The sequence below is a fragment of the Taudactylus pleione genome, unplaced genomic scaffold, assembly GCF_031769625.1.
Source record: "Taudactylus pleione unplaced genomic scaffold, aTauple2 ptg000176l, whole genome shotgun sequence".
Lineage (NCBI taxonomy): Eukaryota > Metazoa > Chordata > Amphibia > Anura > Myobatrachidae > Taudactylus > Taudactylus pleione.
In genome coordinates this window covers 2740884-2765880 of record NW_028284578.1, presented here as the reverse complement: position 1 = coordinate 2765880, position 24997 = coordinate 2740884, and the positions used below count along the sequence as shown (strand labels likewise).

At 45.0% G+C, this 24997-nt stretch overlaps 1 long non-coding RNA gene across 2 annotated transcripts in view; it reads left to right on the top strand.

Annotated features, from left to right (window-relative positions):
- The window catches only part of LOC148520515 (uncharacterized), a 103851-nt gene that overhangs the window by 28567 nt on the left and 50287 nt on the right, over nucleotides 1–24997 (top strand). The window contains exons 2-3 of one of the 2 annotated variants that reach the window (XR_015878863.1): nucleotides 16315–16377; nucleotides 24446–24644. This is a non-coding gene — a long non-coding RNA (uncharacterized LOC148520515). Of the gene's footprint in view, nucleotides 1–16314; nucleotides 16378–24445; nucleotides 24898–24997 lie in introns of those variants that run through there. The other variant, XR_015878862.1, reaches the window with a different exon arrangement.

Below are 24997 nucleotides of genomic sequence, written 5' to 3'. Positions count from 1 at the left end.
TCGCTACATCGTCCAGACCTGAATCACTGTTACAGCTGACTATTCAAGACATACAATTACTGGTCACAGTAAAGGTTAATCCCATAATCTGCATGTTAATACAGAGAAACAGATTATGCAACAGTGCTGAGTTCTTACGGTTTGATACTTTGTTAAAAAAGTGGGTGAGTATCCTGAGAGACCATCCTTCTTTATTACTTGAGGTAGACTAGCAAGGACTTATCTCATACTTGTCAACTCTGAAATAATAGCAATCTCCCTGACTCCCTGAAGAGTCTAGCAATCTCCCTGATTAGACATTACCTCCATTATGAATAGAAATGAGTGGGTCCAGTTCTTTGAGAAGCTCGGCTCAGGTTTTCCCACATGACTCGAATCCGAAAACGAGGCAAAACTCATCATCCTCCAGCTGTCGGATTCTCACTGGTTTTGGATTATATAAATGTCCCAGCGATCAGGGCCGGTGCAAGGTTTCTCAGCGCCCTAAGCAAAGTTTTAGCCTCCTGCCCCTATTCCCTGTAATACTAATTTTTCAGCCTTTCACAAGGCTGTAGTCTTCAGACTATATTATTGAATGTTGGGGCTCTGTTTGGAAATAGGGGTATATACTTTTTATCAGCAATACCTCTCCAAATTACTACACTACCCTCTTCCCTCCCCATCTTTCCACACTACAGCAATGCTACACATTTGCTCAAGATTACAGCAATGCTGTAGGCTTAGGCAGTGTGTGGTCTCCCTACAGCTTTTAGATAAGTGACAGGGCATGTTGGAATTTTAGTTCTACATACCCTGCAGAAACATAATTTGCTGAACAGGGGTTACACAGAACTACTTCAGAAAAAGCAGCTGCATACTGTATCATGCAGGGAGAATACTAGTGGGTGAACCTAGAACTGGGTATATGCATGTCATATGCATAAGACTGGAATTTTACAGTACATAGCAAGTTAGGGACAATTATTGTAACACGCACCCTCACTATAAACATTAATTTATGCTCACATACATGTCAATATAAAGGCAGTGCTATCAGATGTTCACTCCATACATTATTCTTTTTTTTTTATATATCTTTATTCACTTTCCACATTTTAAAACAAGTAGGTAACATGAACAGTATTACAATCCAATGTTCTTAGACCAAAAGTCATTAAAGAGAATAAGATTCCATTAAGCAAATATTAAATAAGAAACAGAAGGAATAATATAATCCAATATTCTTCATGGCATTTCATTTTATAAAGTTACATTGATCACATCTAATCACCTTAATATCCCCATCCATTTTATCTATAAACCACAGATATAGGAGAAAGAAGAAGGAAAAAGGGGAAACAAAGGGGGGGGGGACAAAAGGATTTCTCTATAATTATTCTCTTCCCCCTTCTTCCTCTCCTCCTCCCCCTCTCTCCCTCCCCTATCCTCCTATCCACCCAGAATATCTATAGGTGGATCCCCCCCAATAATTCTTTTTTCATACCAATTTGAATTCTGAAAGCATTTATGCAGTTAAATTTTTAGGCCCATTGGCAGTGAATTAATAAATCCCTCCCATATATCAAACAACCTTTCAATATATTTCTCCCTCTGAATAGCCGCTGCTATCCATTCCATCCGAAATACAAAAAATAATTTATTCAAAAATAAAGACAGCGATGGAGGTTTAGATTCTATCCAATTTTGTAGTATACACTTCCTTGCTACTAATGAAATTATTGTAAGCATTTCCCTGCTTCCTTTATTATATTTTAAATCTGGTTCCATTATCCCCAATATTGCCCATTGTGCTGTCCCTGGGGTATAATCAATTAGGTGCGTATAAGCATACTTCTGCACCTGTTCCCAAATTTTTTTTATCTCCTCACACTCCCATAGGCAATGATATAATGAGGCATTAAATATTTTACATTTCGGACATTCATTTTTCTATGCAAGCCCCATTTTATATCTCCTTTGGGGTGATATGTATCCTCTATGGTATATCTTCAAATTCATTTCTCTATATGATATTGATTTTATAATTTTATTACAGTATTCTAATGTTTTTAATATCCTATCTCCTGATACATTCGGAAAAGTATCTTGCCATCTTCCTACCCCTTTTTTTACTTTTTTTAAATTTCTTAACAGATTATAATATAGTGTAATTGCCTTTTTCCCTATTACTTGTTGGTTGAGAATTTTATCCAGGTTGTTATTAATATCTTTCTCTACCAACTCTTGTTATACCTCCTTGGCATAATGCATAGCTTGAAAGATGGAAAACTGATCTTTTGCGGGCAATTCATATTTTCTCATAATTTCTTCCCTCTTCATCATTTTACCTGTCTCCAATTTTATTACATTTTCTACTTTTGTAATCCCTTTAGTTTTCCATTTTTCAAATACTTTTGCTGCCTTTCCCCCTTGAAATGATATATTATTAACAAATGGCAAAAACAGTGTGTATTTATCAATTATCCCTATTTGTTTTCTTACAATTTTCCATGTTTTCCATACTGTCATTAACAGTGGATCATTTTGTATTTCAATCGCAATCTCTGATCTTGAATTATGTAAGAATGATAAAAGTGACCTATCTACAATAAATGCTTGTTCAATCTTAGTATTTGCATACTTGTCTTTGTTATGTATCCAATCCCTTATATACCTAATTATACTTGCTATGTTATATCTTTTGATGTTCGGAAAGTTTAATCCTCCTTCTATTACCTTTTGTTGAATTTTAATTAAAGCTATACGGGATCTCTTATTAGCCCAAATAAACTTCCTAAATTCTTTATTCAGCATTTTTACATCTCTCTCAGATATCAATACTGGTAGGACTTGTATTGGATATAATATTTTTGGAAATATGATCATCTTAATCATATTTATTCTTCCCATATATGTTAGAGGTAGATTTTGCCATTTCTTCAAGTCATTTATGACCAGTTTAACTATTTTTCCCATATTAAGATCGTATAATTTGTCTATATCCTTTGGTATTTGTATCCCTGAATATTTTATTGATGTAGTCATCCAATTCAATGTTGGACCTCCTGTCCACCTCGGCTTACTTTCTTTATGAATTTGAAGTGCATTTAACTGAAAACCCTGAGTGCTCCCCAAAACATGATATAATTTCATATATATATATGGTATAGATTTTGATGGATTTGAAACGAATAATAAGAGGTCATCCGCAAAAGCCGTAATTTTAATTTCGTGTGTGCCTACTTTTATACCTTCAACTTTAGTGCAATTATTTAGTGTTCGTATCAGTGGATTTACAGCAATATTAAATAATAAAGGTGATAAGGGACATCTGCCTCAGGTAAACTATTAGTGTCATTAATGATAATAGTGGTTTTTGGTTCTGTGTATATACATTTTATAAATTGTGCAAAAATAAGACCAAACTCCCTGTGTTCAAAAATACTTTGCAAGTGATGCCATGATATTTTGTCAAAAGCTTTTTCAGTGTCTAAACTTAATAGTACATTTGGTTCTTTAGGGTAATCAATCCCTTTTGATGATATTACAGTGGCTATAGCTGTTCTAATTCCTTTTACCGAGTATTGATTTTGTGTGAATCCTAATTGATGTTCCATTATAAGTGAAGGTAAAATATTTTGTAATCCATTTGCTATAATTTTAGCTATGTATTTAAAATCTTGATTTAATAATGTAATTGGCCGATATGAACTTATTTCTTCCTTTGGTTTTCCTACTTTTGGAATTATTATTGTATTAGCAATATTAAATTGTGGATAATACAAATTTCCTTTATACATTTTTTGAAATAACTTTGTCAAATATGGTACTAATTGTGGCTCTAACATCTTATAAAATTCCGCACTAAATCCATCTGACCTGGAGTTTTACTATTTTTGCTTGCTTTTATTACTTCTCTAACTTCATTCTCTGTGATGTCTTCATTGAGACTCTCTCTTTGTGATTCAGATAATTTCGGTATTTTTGCTTGATTAAGAAATAACTCATGTTGTAATTTCTCAAATGGGATTTCTTTATACAGGTTTTCATAATAATTAAAGAATATTTTCCCTATATCTGAGTTTCCTGCATATAACCTTCTGATCTCTAATAGCTACTATTGACTCTTTTTTCCCCTTATTGTAGATTCTTGACATATTGGCTAACATTCTCCCTGCTTTCCCACCCCATCTAAAATATTTATTCTTCATATAATCTATTTGATTTTGTGCTTCTGTGCAGAGAAACGTTTCATGTATCTGTCTCGAAGCTATATATATCTCTCGATCAGCTTCGTTAGATACTTCCGTATAATTTTCAAAAGCTTTAACTGTTTCTCTACGTAATTGTTCATATTTTAGATTATGTTGTTTCTTTTTTTGGATTATATATGATGTTATGTGCCCACCTATCACTGCTTTTGCCGCTTCCCAATATATTATGTGGTTATCTTTATATTCTATGTTATCCTTCGCATATTCTTCCCATTTTGTTTTAAGATAATTTTGAAAATCCTGCGAATGAGCTAAATATATTGGAAAGCGCTATCTGAGTGTTTTCCTAGGAATCTTTAATTGTATACTCATTACCACTAATGTATGGTCTGAAACGGAGATCTCTGCAATCTCCGTATTCTCCACTCTAAACATCAGGTGGCCTACCAGCAATATATAATCCAACCAAGAAAAGGATTTGTTTGGGTGTGAGTAAAATTTATTTATTTTTTCACTGGGGTTTTGTAATCTCCAAAGGTCTACTAATGAGTGATAGTTCTTAATACTTTGTATTTCATTTTTAGCAACATTATAATTTTTCGTTACCTTAGATCTAATCATTTTGAAATCATTCACACAGTTGAAATCCCCTCCCATTATTAAATTTGGTGTATCCCGTTGTATTAATAGCTGCGAAAGAGATGCAAAAAACTGATCGTTGGATTCATTAGGTGCATAGATATTTAACAATGTAAACTTCTCCTCTCCTATCCTAATATCTAACAACAAGTATCTACCCTTTGGATCTCCCTTTTTGTGATCAATAGTATAATGCAAATATTTATTAAATATTATTGCCACCCCCTTGATTTTTTATTATATGAAGCTGTTATACGTTCACCTATCCAATTTGCCCTTAACCCTCTAAGATTTCCTGGGTCCTAATGAGTTTCTTGCAAAAAGACAATATCTGGTATGTGTATTTTCAATTGATTTATCACTTTTTTCCTTTTATTGGGCGTATTAAGTCCTTCAACGTTCCATGTTATTATTCTCATAATTTGATTTGAACTTATATCTTCTATCTTATTATTACTAATTATATCTATTTCCTATCTGTCCATGTATTTCTTTATTTACCCCTATCTCTGCATTTATTTTTATTTTTCCTCTATATTCTCTATAAAGCTTTTCCCTCTTGTTGTCTTTATTCATAAACTCATTCTTCAAGTTACCCACTTCATTAACCAATCTAATAACAATCCTCCTTTTTCAAAATTTTCCTCCAGTTTTCTAACAATTATATTTAACTGATCTTCATACATTACCCTTTTAAAAATCGTACACAAAAATGACATTACCATTTTATCTAAACAGACATAGAACACTTATCAGCATAAACCTAAAATATATGTACTATGACATTTGTTCAAAAAATTTCTTTGCTTCGTCTGCTTCCTCAAACATATATTGTTGACCATTTGTTTCAATCCTCAGTTTGGCTGGGTACATCAGAGATAAACGTATATGTTGTTTAAATAACATAGAGCAAATTGGTGAAAACTCCATTCTTTTTTTCGATACTTGCGCCGAAAAGTCTTGAAAGATTAATACTTTTTTTCCATGCATTGTAAAATTTGGAATTTTCCTATAAGCTCTCAAGATCCTTTCTTTATCTTTAAAGTTCAAACATTTAGCTATTATTGCTCTAGGTCTTTCCACTTCTTCCGATCTTTCTTGCCTAATCTATGAGCTCTTTCAATTATAATCTCGCCGTAGTCTTCCTCTAATATGAGGAATTTTATCAATTCTTTTGAAGAAAATTCATCAGATCTTGACCTTTTATTGATTCTGGGATTCCCACAAACCTTAAATTATTACGGCAGTTTCTATTTTCTAAATCCTCTGTTTTTTCTTCTAGAGCTTTTAGCTATTTTTTTTTGTTCTAAGGCTTGTTTTTGTAAATTTGTCATTAAATCCTCCATGTCACTCACTCTTTGCTCTAATAAGTCAATTCTTTTTGTATTAGACTCTAATTTTGTAATTACTATATTCAGTGATTCCTGCAGTGAGTCGAATTTTTACTCTATCATTTTTTCAATTAGAGGCATTAAGATTTATGATACTTCTCTTGCGAGCTCTTCAGATTTAATTATATTTGAACCTATTTCTGTTCCTGTTTTATCCGGATTTTCTGAGGCTATAGAAACATTTTTAGGAGAATGTGGATCATTCCGTCTCGGATTTGTTGCTCTGTTTTTCCCCATCTTATTACTTCCTGGGTTATCCAAGTATTTTTTCATATCGGGGCTTCCCCTAGTCCTTATGTTTTGTTTAATGCGGGTTCTTTATCTGTTAGTTTTGTACAGCAATCGAAAAAAAAGCTCTGTATATCAAACAGTGTTCTAGATGTTGATAGACCTAGGACCTAACTTATCTATCACTCATAAGGGTGATCAGGTCCCTCCTGCATAGACGATCAGTTCAATTTAAATTCTTCAATATATTGATTTACACCTAATAATATTTAGGCTTTTATTTTTATACAGCAGTTTATGTCAGTCTGCGACTCTGCCCCAAATTGTCAGTTTGCTTAGCTATCAATCATTCACAGTAGAGGCAGGAATATATTCCACGCTTGTACAGTTTTTATAATTCCAGGCCCTATTATTAGATATAGGAGAGATAATATTTTGTTAGTTCCACCAACTAGATGTTTATAAGGAAAAGCCTTTGTTGATCACTCAAAAACTATTTTCAGTGTTGGTCAGAGAAGGAATTTTGTGCTTTCTCAATTTATATAGGAGCCTTTGAATCATCTCAAACGTAATTAGTTAGACAGCCTCAATTACTTTATAATGCATATCCAAGCTTATCAAACAGGAGCACTTAAACCTTTATACACTCAAAGTCACCACCTTCAAGTCAGTTCTTATGGCAACTGATCCTATAAAAATGGGGCTCCGGGGGGAAACAAAGTTCGCACTGTCTTCAACAATAACAACACAGTCGTTTTTTAATCATTGGCTCAGCTTTTCCCCACTGGCCTCCGGGATCACTCACCCCCTTAAGCGCCCTATATTTTCAACCTGTCTTGCACAGATGTTCCTATTATGAGCATGTCACTCCGTTTTCCTCTCCAACCATTTCTCCTCTGATATATGGCTTTCCCCTGACCAGTCCTCTCGTTCCCCGTAAGGGACCACCGCTGCCAGTGTCTGTACCCTTCAGCACGGACGTCTCAATCTGATCTCACTGCCAACAGCCACAGCTCCTGCCAACTGTCTCCCAGCAGATGCAAAACTCCCCGGCTATCTCCACGTGGGTCACCGCCACTCTGCCACCCGTGCTTGCCACACTTGTCCCAATAGCGCGGGTCCGACCTCCAGCAGCGGTTCAATGGGCGTGTGGCTCCCAGCAGCATGCAGCTCCCTGGCTGTCTCCACGTGGGTCACTGCCGTTCTGCTGCTTGTGTTTGTTGCACTTCACCAGGTAGCATGGGTCTGACTTCCGGCAAAGTTGTAATGTGTGTGAGGATGTTCACGGCTAACTATAGCCTAGCTCACCCACTTTCAGCCCCTGTTCCCACCGCCTCAGTGTCTCCACTGTCGTGGCTGGTTTACCAGGAGCTGCTGGGGAGCTGTCTCTCCTTGCGTCCTCCTCGAGAGACCCGCCCATTGGAAGTCAGAGGGACATTCTCTGTAAACCCCTTACATTATTCTATTGAACAGTACTGATTTTAAAACTGGTGGGAGGGGGCATGGCCTGACTATCTCCATGGCCGGACGTGCTTTGCTGTAGCTCCTGCAAGCGTCTATATAGGAGCTGTTCCCGGCCACTGAGAGCAACCGGCCCTGTTTGCCTGCCTGCCTGAGGGTGCCCGCTGTGTCCCTACTCTGTCCCCCGGACCCCCTGAAGTCCGGGTGTGCTCCGGCGATCTGCGGCCTACCTACCAGCCTGAAGCCGCGGCCTCGAGTTTGGAGCTCCAGGCGCCGGCCCTGTGACGTCCTCGCCGCGGCTGCCGTTTGCTTATATTATCAGAGGACACGTTACCATCGGCTTCCAGTCCCCATTGCTGATCCGCTGGACCTGTTCTCACCCTCTCAAGTGTTGCTGATTGGCAGGTCTGTGGCATATGTCCCTGGGAAAGGGCAAGCATCATTTTGGGGCTGAGCTTCTCATCTCCACTGCACTTACATGCTGGCCATCTGATTTACCTCTACCTTTCTAACACACAGCCTGAATGTCTCTCAGCCCTCATTATCATACACCTGTTAGGGGCTGAATATTCAGCTTCTCAGCTCTCTTTTCCCTGCAGGGTCATAACACTCTCTGTTGCCATGTTTCTTAGTGATATTTGTCACCCACCTCCATGGGACCTCCGCAGTCCATGTTTGCCTGATATCGCATTGACCACAGCAGAAACCACTTACCTTTTTACTATTACTTGTATCTACGTTCTGAAGTAGCCATTATGCCCACCAAACGGGGCAAGCTGTCCACTCTAGCACCTCCAATCAAATTTGTATTGCAGAAAACCACAAATTCAATGTCTTCTGGGAAGTCTCCGCTGCCAAGGTTATCCCTTCTAGCTCTGAGGCTAACCTTGACCATTCTACTGATACTCCACTTATTGTCCGCAAACTTCATCTAATGCTTCAAGCATTCCGAACAGACCTTACCTCCGATTTTCAAGTTTCTATTAAACAACTTACTGGTGAAGTGACGGGTATCGGTGATCGCACCAACAATTTGGAAACTAAAATGCAAGAATTAGTGTCCTCTTACAATGACCTTCTTACCTCCCATAATTCGGTCCTGACGGAGCTGGCCACTGTTAAGGACAAATTGGTGGATTTGGAAGATAGATCCAGGAGAAACAGTGTTAAAATCAGGGGTGTCCCTGAATCTGGGACCAATGCTGATCTCCAGAACTTTGCTTTGAACATCTTCCAGAAATTATTGTCCTCTGCAGAGGTCCAAGATTTACTGATCGATCGTATCCATCGCCTACCTAAGCCCCGCTCAGGTCCAGCATGTTCTCCCAGAGATGTCCTCTTATGGCTTCACTTCTTTCATATCAAAGAGGCTATACTAAGAGCTGTACATGAGACAGAGGATACGGATGTTCTCAATAATCTTCAACTATTCCCTGACTTTTCGGTCCACACCATCAATAAACGTAGAACTTTCCAACCTCTCATAAAAGCACTTCAGGATAACGATATCCAATACAGATGGGGTTTCCCGGTAAAGCTCTTGGTGTGGAAAGACGGCTCCACATTTGTTATCTCCCCTCTGGAAGTTGGTGCCTAATTGCTGACTGAATGGGAAATTTCTGCCCCTATCACCTCATCCTTCCAAGGTCCCCCTCTCCAATCGGACTGGTCTCGAGTGAGATGAAACTGCATTGATTTGTCCCTTTTGGATTCCTCCAGTGTTTTTTGGACTTTTTATTGGCTAAATTTTCATCTGTGCTACATTGAACCATAACAAGCTATTTCAGTACGTTTCAGCTATTTGTTACAGAAAAGGTCCTCCCTCAAGAGCATCGTCTCTCTCAATATCACTAGCTCTGGACCTTCTTTGTGGACATTCTCTATTGCACTTTTTAGTTACAAGTGCTTCCAGGGTGAGGTTTGTTGTATCCTTACAACCTGTGTTTAATGTGTTACTTAGATTAAGTGATTTCACTATTTTAGTACTATAGCTATTTCTCCCTCTCCTACCTTTTTCTTCTCTATGACATGTATTGAGATTATTTCTCTATATTTTGTTTAGGGAGGATTGGTAAATGTGATTTACTGTTTTATGTTTATAATATGTTCTATAATAGGTCTCATGGGTGGGGAATGACGCGGCTCCCCCCCCACATGTTAACCATTTTGCCATATTGTTCCTTTACGGCAACTACTGTGGCCCGATGTACTGGGCCTTTTGGGTTTTCTATCTTTTTCATGTGTTTTTGTTTCTTATTTTTCTCTTTTTTTCTTTATCTCTATGTGTTGTTTTTTTTGTGTGACATGTGCATCATAATTTTTCTATTGTTTTAATATGCCCAATGGTTAAAGTCCTTACGCTAAATGTCAAAGGACTTAATTCTCCACATAAGAGGTGCCTGGCCCTCTCCACTTTCCACCACCATAAGGCTAATATTGTAGCTCTCCAGGAGATGCACTTCTCATCCTCAGCTCCCCCATCTTTAAATATCACAGATACCCTTTATGCTATACTGCTAATAGTCCGCTCAAACGTAATGGTGTTGCCATTTTATGTCAATACCCCATTTGTACTACATAGGAAGATTGAGGATGGGAATGGCAGGTTCCTCATTCTTGTCGGAAAATTGAGGAGACTCTTGTCACCTTGGTTTCTCTCTATGCCCCTAATTCCCGTCAGGTCCCTTTTTTACGAGAAACTTTTGAGGAAATCTCTAAGGTTCGTCAAGGAGCATTTATATTGCTGGGCGATTTTAATTTAGACCTTGACCCCAAAATAAATAGATCCTCTCCCCGGGGCCACTCCTCCTCTCCTCATGATATAGGCCCCTCATTGGCCTTTAAGAAACTATTAGCGGAGTATGATTTGTATGATGCCTGGCACACCCATCCACCGGACGAGAGAGATTATACTTTTTGTCCCCCAGTCCATAATAGTTATTCTAGAATAGATCTTGTCCTTTTAGAAAAAAATATTCTTCAATCCACTAAAAGGGTTAAAATCCTCCCTATTACTTGGTCTGACCATGCACCTGTTATGTGGATTTGGGATATAGGCCATCATTTTTCTCCCACCCGTCCCTGGTGTTTTCCTGAGTACCAATTAAAAGATCCTGAGACTCTGAAGGCTCTTACTGATTCTCTCATGCTATATACACAGACTAATTCTCTTGCTGATACCTCTGTCTTCACATATTGGTGTGCCTTAAAAGCGGTCCTTCGTGGTACTTCCATTCAGAAGGGAGCTCAACTTAAGGCTCGTTCTCATGAATTACAGATGAGTTTGGAGTCTACCCTACGGTCTTTGGAGTCCCAGAATCAGCTCCAACCTACTAGAGCATTGCGCAAACAACTCCAAGAGGTGCGATTACAGCTACAAAAACTTTTTATGTCGTGCATGCAAGCAGCTTTTTACTCGTCTCCGCCAAATGATATTGCTAATCTATTTTTGGACTATAATGCAAAACTATATAATTTACATGATGATCCCTCACTTCCTTAACCCTCGGCTGATGTTATCTCCTCCTTTGTAGATGATTTATCTTTTCCTTCTCTAGATGCGGAAAGCCTGACATTCCTGAATGCCCCCTGGTCTTTGGAGGACATTCAGGTAGTAATTCAACAATTGCCCAAGGGTAAGACCCCCGGTCCTGGTGGTTTCTCAAATTCTATTTATTCCGTATTTACTGAGGTCCTTTCCCCGATTCTCATAAATTTGTTTACAGAAGCTTCTGATATTGGTTCTTTTTCACCCGAAATGGTAGAGGCACAAATTGTTACCATTCCGAAACCTGGTAAAGACCCATCTGAGTGTAAAAACTCATTGCGCTTCTTAACACGGACGTGAAAATCTTTGCTAAGTTGATAGCTAATCGTTTGAATCCTTTGCTTCCACAATTGATACATCCTGACCAGGTGGGTTTTGTTCTTGGATGTTAGGCTCCCGATAATACCCATAGGATTCTAGATTTGGTTGAATGGGTGTCGTACAATAAATTACAAGTCCTCCTTCTCTCTCTTGACACTGAAAAGGCATTCGACCAGCTCCATTGGGACTACATGCGCCAGGTATTGTACAAATATGGATTCCAGGGTGACATTTTCCGATCCATTAATGCCCTTTATTCCGGCCCTTCAGTTCGTGATTTTAGTAACGGGTTTCTTTCCTCACCCTTGTCAATCTCTAACGGCACCAGGCAGGGCTGTCCCCTTTCCCCATTAATATTTGTGTTGGCCATAGAACCCCTTGCCCAAAAAATCCATCAATCATCTGAGTTCCCAGGTCTTTCCATTTATGACACCTCTCATAAATTATGTCTGTTCGCAGATGATGTTTTGTTCTTTGTAACCGACCTGGAGATCTCGTTGCCTCTCCACACTATTTTATACAGCTACAGTGCAGCTTCCTATTACAAATTAAACGCTATGAAAACTGAAGCTTTACCCATTAATATTCCACCTTCGTCTACGTTCCTTAAAGGGACGCTTTCCTTTTATTTGGAAGGATTCCTCCCTATCCTATTTAGGAATTTACATCCCGTCCTCTATTAATGCGGTTTTTAATGAAAATTATGTTCCCCTCCTGACCAAATTGTCTTCTGTGGCCACAGCTTGGATGAACCAGGAGATGTCCTGGTTGGGCCGTATAGCGGCGTTTAAGATGATGCTGTTACCTAAATTGATGTATTTATTTCATGCCATTCCATATGATATCCCTTGTAAATTACTGCATCAGATGCGCCATTTGATGCTTTCTTATGTGTGGAGGGGTAAAGCCCCTAGAATTTCTTATAGTCGTATGGTTCGATCTAAACCGCAGGGAGGCCTTAATCTCTCTGATCTGACCAGATATCATGAGGCAGCTCTTCTCTCTCAAATATGCGATTGGTTTCTTCCCCCTTCTGTCAAACCTTGGGTAGACCTAGAACACGTTCTTTTTTGGCATTTCACCCTCCCTGACCTCTTATGGCTGCCCCAATAACTTCGACCACGACTTTCCCTATTTCCTAAAGCAGTCCTTGATATTTTAAAAGTTTGGGATCGTAACCTCCCGGCTCATTTTGATTTTACTTTGCCCACTAGAAACATTTCCCTTCAGGCATTGGACAAAGTATAGCCCAATCTTAATATGTCCTACTGGATGAGTCTGGGTATTGAGTCCCTAGAAGATTTTTTTTCCTCGTACTCTATTTTATTTGATCATATATAGACCTCTGCGCTAAGTATCCATTAGGCTCCTCAGCCTGGTTTTACTATCACCAACTTACACCCAGATATTTAGCTTATTGCTTATTTCTGCATTTATCGTTTTAATTCTTTTGTCTAATGTCTATGGATGTACTGTCAACCCCCCCCTTATATATATTTTGTTTTTACATATGTTTTCCATTTTCTCTTTTCTGTACCCCCATAATTATTCTGTAATATATTCAATAAAAATGTATTATGTCCCGGGAGTCCATCTGCGCATGCGCAGAGTGAAGCGGCGGCCGCGGGGCATGCTGGGAGGGATCCATAGGCTTCTATAGGGTAACGCCAGCAATAGCTGGCGTTACTCTCTGCATCATAGCCCAGTGGACAGGACAATGATGCATACGGAAAATGCGGCGAACAGGGATTTTACCGCATTTTTCGTTTACTGCATCCCACCCCTGTTCAGACATTTATCCATCTACCAATTCTTTCTGTAGAACATGTGGGCTCTGCCACAGCCTCCAACTCCCAGCCAGCTCCTCGTCTTCTGCAGTGCAAAGGAAGAGGAGGAGCTAAGGGAAGGAGAGGCCAGGGGGGCGGGCAACCAAACATGTAACCACAGCACGTCAGCGCTGCACTGCACCGGGTGGACACTACAGAGAGCTCATGCTGGCAACGACAGCATTGAGGTCATGTATGCAGTGAGATTACTGATTGACGGCATCGGCTGCGGCTGGTTAGACCCGCGGCCGCCACTAGCGCAATGCTGGAGAATGATGTCTCAAAGACATCATTCAATACGTAGGTTTCTTTGTTTAAAGCATTCAGTAGCGCCCTCTAGTGGCCGGCGCCCATAGGCAGCTGCCTAAAGCTGCCTAATGGTGGTGCCGGCCCGGTCCACGATCTGTAGCCAGCTCCCCACCGCAGTGACACACAGTGAGTCCTGCCACCCTCCTCCTCCATTACAGCCCCCCTCCAGCTTCAACCTCTTCCCCCTTTCAATGTAGCAAGCAGCCTCCTCCGGCTCTGACCACAACTACCCCCCTAAGTGTAGTAAGCAGCATCCTCCGGCACTGTCCACCGACCCACCCCCACCCCTGACAGTGTGGCAAGCAGCCACCTCCAACTATATGTGGGAACTGCGGGAGCCTTCCATTCCCTGACTCATTATTCCACCACCCAAGTGAGCTACATAGGGTGATTACACCTTTGGGGAAGTTTAACCGAAACAATTGTTCTTATAGCTTTCTCTACCTGTGTTTTATATATACAGGGCATTGTGTAAAAGGGGCACTACTGTGTGTTATAACATGAATAAGGGACACTACTATGTGGTGTAATGTGAATCAGGGACACTATGTGCGGTGTAATGAGAATAAGATTGTACTACTGTGTGGGGTAATTTGAATTGGGAATACTATTGTGTGACCACGCCCCTTTCTTTTTTCAATAAAGGGACAGCGCACGCTGTCCATTTATTGAAAAAAGGGAGGGAGGGCGCAAATGCATATATATAGTCTGCAGGGGGCACTGAGGACAGGGAATAGGGGGGTTCTACCACGTCTCTAGGAGCACTTTAAGCACTGCCCCTACCCTTCTTGCTTACTTGGTGGGTAACATGCCTCTAGCACCTCCCTTTCTTGACCCCCTGGCTGTTACCCGTGAAAAACTTTCTTAGAAGCATATATGAGGATCAGCTCTTTTATTATTTTTTTTTTTGCACATCACATTATTAACCTTACACCAAAAGTGGCAGACACAAGCCAATCTGCATATTAGCATATGCATGCAATGTTTTTGTAGGCATGTACAGTGCAAATTTATGGATATTACACTGCACAATGTGGTCTATGACAGCATCAGAACCTGTGTATATGAGACAAATACTAGGTAGAGACTCAGGCCCTCATTCAGAGGCGGTCGCAAGAAGCGAGCGCTCGTTCTGAATTAGGGTGGCCGCTTCTATTTTTAAGTGCGGCCTCCTGGTCGCTAGCTAAGTTGTGGGTTGCCACCCACAGCTTTAGCGAATGACCAGGGTGATGGTCGCGATGGTCAAGACCATCGGGGCCTAGCGATGAGACCCTAAGGTTGGGTCTCGGCCGTCACAAGCCCCAGGGAGCTTCCTGCTCTGATCGAGCAGGAAGCTCCCCACTGACATCACTGCTGATGTCAGTGCGGCCGCCCACAAAACGGCAGGCTTTCCGCCACCGTTGGTGTAGCCACCCCCCCGCCCTGCCTACAAAATTGGGCGAGCTGTCGATCACCATCGACAGCCGCCCCTTTTGTAGTGAGCTCCGGAGCAAGAGAATTTCTCTCTCGCTCCGGGGCTTCCGCACGCGCAGTGCAGCTGCTGCGCCTACGCAGGGCCTTAACATCGACCCGGTTGCGAGTGTTCAGCGCTTGCGACCTGGTCTGAATGAGACCCACATACTTTAAAGAAAATTAAGCACCTGAAAAATGCAAACTCCTCTACAACAGACAATGGGCCTGGTTCAGCAGCAGTCGCAATTGCGATTACAGTTGCAGATCGATTGTTTGCCATCACGCATGTGTCAGCGTTTGGGGGTGGTGATGGGGTGGGGTGGGGGGGTTAGTAAAACGCAGACGCTTCTGTCCGTTTAATGCTGTTTCATGGGCGTGCATAAATTAGCCAATGCGATTGCATACACAGCATGAGAGCTCTCTGTGTGTGAGGAGACTTGTAGTGTTTGCAAGTTGGTCAGACTTGTTTTAAATGCTACGTGATTGCCCAACGTGCGTCAATGATACCGATGTATATGCAGAAGAACGACATTGGACAGATATGAGAAGGCAGCAGTGGGCGTCTTTATGATGGCTGCGCTTTGGCAGGTATTAGCATATTTTAGTAACTGTGATGCGTAGGCGATTGCGTCCGCTGCTGAATGAGACCCAATGTGCGATACTCGCTGTGAGAACCCATGCCTTTTCTTCAATATGCGACCTGGGAGAAGTGTATGAAAAAGTGGGGAAATCATCCTGAACCCCAAAAAAGTGGCAACCGAGATAGCAGGACCATAGAGTAGGCCGTTAGTGGCCATAAGCAAAGGTACTGGAGGTTCTTCAAAGGTGCCAAATGGCTGATTTTTATTTTTCTTAGTAGTGTTAAAACGTACCAGTGGCAGAACTCCAATTGCTTAACACTGATGTCAGTATACTCTTCCATCTATCATTTTTCTGTTTATGTGCAGATCCGCCGGGGGTTAAGAGTACGCCACTATCGATGCCACATCGGACGCACATCAACTCCTCGAGTAAGTTCTGGGCTGCGCAGATTCTGGGTCACCTATTTCTCTGAAAATGGCCTCTGAGACTGTGGTTCTGCGTTTGGGATCGCAGACAGAAAACTGGAACTCCCATAACACGCCCACGGATCGGCCTCCTTTAGCAAACACTTTCGGCCACCTCCCCTAGTCCACCCAGGAACGTCCATGGATCGCAGTGGTCTGCTCAGGACCTTGCGATCACGGAGATATTGCGAATGCCATATCAAACTTTAGACCGTGTGTGCGCTGTGAGACTTCCCCATGGTGGTTCGCGCATGAGCAGAAGCAAAAAATCGCTCAGGTGCCTGAAAATCGGTATAGCTTACAACTCTGAATCTGGTCCAGTAAGCGTGCCATTATGCTCTCCTTTTTATACGTTTCTTATGCTGAATCTCAATACAGGTTGAGTCTCCCGTATCCAAATATTCCGAAATACAGAATATTCCGAATCACTGAATATTTTTAGTATGACCGAGAAAGTGAAACCTTTGCTTTCTGATGGTTCAATGTACACAAACTTTTTTTAAAGCACAAAATCATTAAAAATACAGTATACAATAACCTTCAGGCTGTGTGTATAAGGTGTATATGAAACATAAATGAATTTCATGTATGTACACAAACTTTTTTTGATTTTCAAAATTGTTTTAAATATTGTATAAAGTGACCTGCATGCTGTGTGTATAAGGTGTATATAGAACATAAATGCATTCTGTGTTTAGATTTGGGTCCCATACCCAAGATATTTCATTATAGTATGCAAATATTCCAAAATACAGAATATTCCGATATCCAAAATACCCCTGGTCCCAAGCATTTTGGATATGGGAGATTCAACCTGTACGTGATCCTAAACAGAATGTAACAGTAACTCAGGGCCTGATTCAGAGCCGCTCGTAAGTGGCCGCTCGTTCGCTCCGAGCAATGTTCGCACATCTGCGCATGCGTATGGGTCGTAATACGCATGCGCCAACCAGTCATTGCGGTCAGAAATCGAGCGCTCGCAAAATAGCGAGTGCCTGCTAATTTGAGTGACAGGATGAGGCATTTGTGGATGGTAACAGGGGAAGGTGCTTGAAAACGGGGAGTGGAGTGGGGAGTGCCAAACGGTCAAAACGGGCGTTTTAAGGGTGTGCATAATTAACAAAGCAGCGTCATCGACCACGTCACTTGGTTGTTTCGTTTGCTCGCTCAGACATAGAGACGTCAACAGACCGCAAAGAGCGAGCCCTCACTTAAATAGCCGGCCCCTTTTTCTGAACGAGCGACGCAAATAGCGTCCGGCTCTGAATCAGGCCCTCAGTTCACTACAGGGAGATTACAATTGGCTGCAAACCAGAAAAGCACAGTTCAATTTATAATAGGATTAGTAAGTACAGCAACATTAACTAGCTGAGTCAGTCAGTTAAACTGATACAATACAAAATAAAAATAATTGGAACAAAATGGCCATAAAAAAAAAGAAAAAAAATGACAATAAATATTGCCCAATTAGATCATACACGGAAAAAAGTGATCTTGTTTGAAATATGAAAATATCAGTTCCTTTTAAAAGATAACAGAATGTGTAATGGAATGACAGTCTCCTATCCTCCTATTTGTTTGGAGATGATTTTAGATCCAAATATATATATTCATTTGACAGTATAAGCGTACTCCTGTCAGGGTAAATATGTGTATTACACTTAGGCAGTCTCAGATCTGCCGCTTACCTACAAAAGACGCAGCATCGGAAACATCGGTCTCACATCGGCTGCACCATCAAACTTCTGAGCAACCTAATGGTGTCTCAGTATATCCGTCGCAACTAAAACCTCAGGAGCCAGTCCAACTGTAAAAAGAATTTGCAGGGGCTGACTAGGACATACACAGAAAACTGCTGCATTTCTACTTCAGGGTCCATAGGGTATCCACAGGATACCTTGGGGTATAGGTGTGACGTCAGTCGCAGGGCACCAAAGAGTTAAGCTTTCAGCCTCCCAGGATGCACTAGGTCCCCCTCCTATACCCCGCCCCCGGGCCAAGGCACCTCAGTTTAGTTTGGTGCCCGGCCGGAGTCGGGTGCACCTGTTGGAGTGGGGGCTAGAAGAGCCCCTGAAGCTTATTCTTCATGCAGCTGTGGCTGCACATCTGGATGTACAGCATGGACAGTCAGTCCTGACGTCCATGCTGTCTTCCCTACACCCCGCCGGTACCAGAACGCCGGTACTGATCCGGGGATGCTGGTGGGCGTCTGGGGTCACAGCTAGCGGTGACCCCAGATGCTCCGGACCATGGCCGGATTCAAGGGGGACAGAGGTAAGCAGCGGGGTCCCGCGGTGGGTCCCCGCTGATCACATGGTCCTAAGTCCCCAGGCAGGGGGCTCCCTGGGGACTGGCTGCAGCGTGGAGCCAGGCGACCAACCTGCGCTTCCACTACCCCCTGGGACAGCGGACCGCAGCAGAGCGGTAGCGCTGCGGCGTCCCAGGGGTTAAATGCATGCCAGGGGAGCGCGCCTTCCCTGTCTCACAGCCGGCGCCTCCCCCGCTGCACACAGCCCTCTCTGCATGCTGCCGACTGGTCCTGTGGCAGCGCTCCTCCCCCAGGCCAGCCTCCTCTCTGCTCCTCGGCGGCCATCTTCTCCAGAACGCATGGTGAACGCTGCTGGAAGCGCTGGACGGAAGCATCGTGGTCTGGGTCCCCCCGCATACCTCTCCTCCGCTGTGGTCAGGTCTGTGTATGCAGCGCTGTGTCCTACCAGGCCCTGTGTCTGTGTAGTTGAGTGATCAGCGCTGTTAGTGCAGGAATTGTTATTTTTCTGCATTGTATGTGACTGTGCTAGCGCTGCTGCCTGTAATCTTTTCTTCTCTAAACTGTCAGCTTTATTACTGTCCCTGTTCTTTCTGCTAAAGCCCTTGCGGTGCGGTGCTGCAGGGTGGTCTCTCGCCTATTTAATACTTAATTGGTGAGAGAGGTCACATACGTGGTGCCATCATGTCTGAAAGTGATTTTCCCCTCCGGCTACAGTGTACCACGTGCAAAGTACCGTTAGCGGAGGGGGAGGGTAGCGCGGAGGGCCTTTGCCGGCAGTGTTTGTCCATGGCGCGGCCTATTACGGTTACAGCACCGGTACAGGAGCCGCCCTGGGCTTGTTTCGCTCAGGCGTTAACAGCTTTAGTGGGCCAGTTAGCTCCGCAGCCCGCGTTTACTCCGATGGGTTTGTCCCAGCAGTCTGTGGTGTCGTCACCCATGCAGGGGTTCCCACGACAATTGGTGGTACCCCACAGTCTCCCTATTTCCCCGCTCCCGGGTTCTCAGGAGCCAGCGTGGGTTAACTCCCTGACGAGTTCTGTACAGCACTTGTCGGATGTGTTGCAAGGGGAGTCTGTGATGCGGTCTCATAAAAGGCCGGTGGCGTCTCTGTCCGCTCCTTATGAGGATGACGAAGGGACGTCTGATGATGGGGAGATTCTAGATCCTTACGATCAGGAACCTCTCCATACTAAGGACGCTGATGCTAAGTCCAAAGTATATATTCCTGGACTTATTCGGGCGGTCCGCACAGCCTTGGTGATTGAGGACGAAGTTCCCCCAGCGGCTAAATCTAAGTATGCCTTTTTCAAAGATGTGAAGGGCGATGCCACAGTCTTTCCTCTTTCGGGTCAGTTGGTGGACCATTTAGAGGAGGCGTGGAAACAACCTGGCAAAAGATACCAGCCGCAGAGACGCCTGGCGGTGGCTTATCCGTTCGCGGATAATTATTTTGCGAAGTGGGAATCCCCTCCACAGGTGGATTCTCACGTGACCCGTCTTGTCCGTAGTGCCACATTGCCGATGCCATCCATGTCCTCCCTTAAGGATGCTACGGACCGCAAGGTAGAAATCTGCCTGAAGTCCGCTTATTCCCTTGCTGGGGGGGCAGCACGGCCGGCTATGGCCATTTGCTGGGTTGCCAGAGCGATGGAGCGCTGGGCGGATTCATTAGAGGCTTCTTTTGAATCCGACTGTCCGGCCGATCAGGCGGAGTTGATTGGCAATCTCCGTGATTCGGCCACCTACATCAACGAGGCGGCTCTAGACATTAGTACTCTGGTGTCTAGAATTTCTTCAGCAGCGGTAGCTGCTCGTCGCACCTTGTGGCTGCGATCCTGGAAGGCGGACGCAGATTCCAAGAAAGGTCTGGAAGCGTTGCCGTTTACCGGAGAAGTTCTCTTCGGTCCGGATCTGGATAAGATTGTGGCCACGCTGGCGGCAGCCAAATCTGCCTGTCTCCCGTCGGCCGCTGCTCCTTCTGGTTCGGGACCATCGTCCTTTCGGTCATCTAGGGCCCAGGGCAGGCCCAAACCACAGTCGTTTCCTCGACAGGCTGGCCCTAAGAAATCGGTCAAGCCCCGGAAGCAGGCATGGAGTACCAGACGTCCGGCCCCCAAGCCAGATGGCAAGCCTGCGGCCTGACGGTCCGGGCCTCCCTTTGGGGGATCCCAGGGTGGGAGGCCGCCTGCTACAGTTCGCCCAGTGTTGGTCGACCACTACGACAGACACTTGGGTTCTGGAGGTGGTTTCCCACGGATACGCCCTCTCCTTCCGGCACAGACCCCCGGCTCGCTTCTTCACCACGGGTCTCCCATCAGACCGGAACAAGGCTACGGAGCTGCGGAAGGTATTGCACACTATGCTCCAGGCTGGAGTTATAGTGGCGGTTCCATTCTCCCAGAGGGGCCAGGGTTTCTATTCAAATCTATTTTTGGTACAGAAACCCAATGGGTCATATCGTCCGATTCTCAACCTCAAAGCACTCAACAAGTCTTTGCGGGTCCCGAAGTTTCGGATGGAGACCCTACGGTCCATCATTCTGGCGCTGGAACCTGGGGACTACTTGGTGTCATTGGACATACAGGACGCTTACCTGCATGTCCCTATTCTTTGGCGCCATCAACAGTTCCTCAGGTTTGCAATCAGCAGCGACCACTTCCAGTTTCGGGCGTTACCTTTTGGCCTGGCAACAGCACCACGTGTTTTCACCAAGGTGATGGCGGTCATGGCGGCTTCTCTGCGGCTGCAGGGAGTCCGCATGTTGCCGTATTTGGACGACCTGTTATTGGTGGCAGGATCTCCAGAGCTCCTGTTACGCCACTTGGACCTGACCATTGCACTGCTGCAACGGCACGGCTGGCTAATCAACTGGCAGAAGTCCACTCTAATCCCGTCTCGGAGGATTCTGCATCTTGGAGCCTTATTGGACTCGGGACAGCAAAGGATCTTCGTGACGGAGGACAAGATCTCTGCTTTACAGTCAAGGGTGCGCAGTTGTCTGCACAGCCGCCGGGTGTCCTTACACTCGGCGATGAGGTTACTGGGCTCCATGGTGTCGGTGTTCGACATGGTGGAATACGCCCAGTTTCACTCCAGACCTCTGCAGCACCTGATCCTGTCCAAGTGGAACGGGCTGACTCAGTCTCTGAAGTCCCAGACGATTGTGCTCACCCAGGAGGTTCGCCTGTCCCTTACGTGGTGGTTACAGACGACCCACCTCAACAAGGGACGTCCGTTCTGGGTTCCAAATTGGGTCCTGTTGACAACGGACGCCAGTCTTCGGGGCTGGGGAGCAGTTTCGGGTCCACACTTGTTCCAGGGCAGGTGGACGCCGACAGAAGCGGAGCTTCCAATAAATATCTTGGAACTCCGTGCGGTCTTCAATGCTCTCCAGCAGGCACAGCGGTTTCTCCAGGGTCGCCCGGTGCAGGTCCAGTCGGACAACGCTACCACCGTGGCCTACATAAACAGGCAAGGAGGAACTCGCAGTCGGGCGGCTCTCGTAGAGGTCTCTCGGATCCTGGTTTGGGCGGAGCGCAATCTTCCGGCCATATCAGCGGTCTTCATCCCGGGAGTGCTCAATTGGGAGGCGGACTTTCTAAGTCGCCAGGACGTTCATCCGGGGGAATGGTCCCTGCACCCGGACGTTTTTCAACTACTGGTGGACAGGTGGGGTCTTCCAGAAATCGACCTCATGGCGTCCCGGCACAACAACAAGTTGCCGGTGTACGGGTCTCGCACAAGAGACGAAGGGGCGTCTCTGGTGGATGCTCTGTCCGTCCGGTGGACGTTCCGGTTCGCATACCTGTTCCCTCCGGTCTCCCTTCTTCCACGGGTAATCCGGAAATTCAAACAGGAAGGAGGGACGCTCCTGTTGATAGCTCCCGCGTGGCCCAGACGGCACTGGTTCTCAGACCTTCAGGGTCTGTCCGTGGACATTCCTCTGCGGTTGCCGCTACGACCGGACCTTCTGTCTCAGGGTCCTTGCCTTCACCCGGACCTGACTCGGCTGTCTTTGACGGCGTGGCTGTTGAGACGGCCATGCTGAGGTCCCGGGGGTTTTCCAGCTCTGTGGTGCGTACCATGTTACGAGCTCGGAAACCGTCTTCCGCGAGGATATACCATCGCGTGTGGCATACGTTCTTCCAGTGGTGTCGACCGAGAGGTTATGCACCGCGGGAGTTTCGTCTGTCTCGGATTCTCGCCTTCCTGCAAGCGGGACTAGATCATGGGCTTCGCCTTGCTTCTTTGAAGGTACAGGTTTCGGCCCTATCTGTCTGGTTTCACCGTAGGATTGCTACAATCCCGGATGTGCGCACCTTTATGCAGGGTGTTCTCCGCATTCAGCCGCCCTTTGTTCCACCTGTGGCGCCTTGGGATTTGGCTGTGGTCCTGAGGGCTCTCCAAGGACCGCCGTTTGAACCACTGGGCTCAGTGGATCTTAAATGGCTAACAGCTAAGACTGTTTTCCTTCTGGCCATTGCTTCGGCCAGACGTGTTTCTGAGTTAGGGGCTCTTTCTTGTAGACCCCCTTTCTTGGTTTTTTATGGGAACAGGGCAGTGCTCCGCACTCGGCCCGAGTTTCTTCCCAAAGTTATTTCCCAGTTTCATATTAACGAGGAAATAGTTGTTCCGGCCTTTAACTCACCGGGTCTTTCCGTGGGTGAGGCCTCTTTGGATGTTGTGCGGGCCTTAAGGACTTATGTTGACCGCACTTCTTCGTTTAGGAAGTCGGACGCTTTGTTTGTCCTCTTTGGCTTCCGTAAAAAGGGTTGGCCTGCTTCAAAGCAAACTTTGGCAGCCTGGATCCGTATGGCTATTTCTGAAGCTTATCTTCATGAAGGCCTACCGGTCCCTCCTTCTCTGAAGGCTCATTCCACTAGGTCTGTGGGTCCTTCGTGGGCAGCTCGACGTGGTGCCTCGGCAGTTCAGATCTGCAAGGCTGCTACGTGGTCTTCTGTCCATACCTTCGTGAGGTATTACAGGTTTGACACCTTCGCCTCTCAGGATGCTTCCTTCGGGCGGCGGATTCTCCTTTCTGCACAGGAGCGTCCCCACCCTTAAAGGATACTGCTTTGGGACATCCCCAAGGTATCCTGTGGATACCCTATGGACCCTGAAGTAGAAAATATGAGATATGGTAAGAACTTACCCTTGTTATCTCTATTTCTACGAAGTCCATAGGGTTCCACAGGACTCCCGCCCTGTCGCACCTGTGCTGCAGATGGGCTTTGCTCTGGTCACCGGTTTTCCGTCTCCCTCTGGTGAGAATGTGATTCTTGTATGTGTCCAGATCTTTGTTCTCTCTCTTCCTTCTCCTCCTCCGGCCTATGGCTTGGTAACTAACTGAGGTGCCTTGGCCCGGGGGCGGGGTATAGGAGGGGGACCTAGTGCATCCTGGGAGGCTGAAAGCTTAACTCTTTGGTGCCCTGCGACTGACGTCACACCTATACCCCAAGGTATCCTGTGGAACCCTATGGACTTCGTAGAAATAGAGATAACAAGGGTAAGTTCTTACCATATCTCATATTTTTTGTAGCCACCCCGTTACCTCCCTGAAACGGTCATCTATCTGTCAATTTGCGATTAAATCTTCACTGCTCATGCGCAGTGGCAAAAAATCCTTCCACTGCCCCCGATATCGTCATTGCGTCCATCTCTGAATGCCGATAGTCACTCATGTACAGTTGGATTTTCACAGGGCCTGTCAATTTTTTGTTTATAGTCATTCTCACTTGTAGCTTCCTCTTCTTTTATCCCCAGCATCTCTTGGCCTCCCCTGTCTTCTCTCTGGGTGAATCCCCCACCATCTGGCCACCTCCCCAAGCAGCTTCGGTGGAATCGTTATGATATCCCGGCTGCCGCATGGCTGGGAGTTCGAATCCCGGCAGCAGCAGCGCGACAAAACAGCAGAGCCCGGCAGCGGAAGCCCGACAGTGCTGGAAATCCTGATCATGGTAAGGTAAGTATCTACTAATCTAACCTAACCCTAACCCACCTTAGTGGTGCCTAACCCTAACCTGCCCCCCTGTGCCTAACCCTAACCCCCCCTTCCCCGCTGCCTAAACCTAAGTCCCCCGGGGGGGTGCCTATCCCTAAGTCCCCCCCGGGGGTGCCTAACTCTAACCCTCCCTCCCCCTAGCCTAACCCTCCCGGGGCGGTGCCTAACCCTAAGTCCCCCCCGGGTGCCCTAAACCTAACCCCTCCCCCACAGCTGTCCACTCGCGGCGCCCGGCATCCCTTCGATCGGGATGCCGGGCGCTGGTCTCCCGGAGTCGGGGAAATGACAGGCGTCTAGATATAGACGCCGGTCAT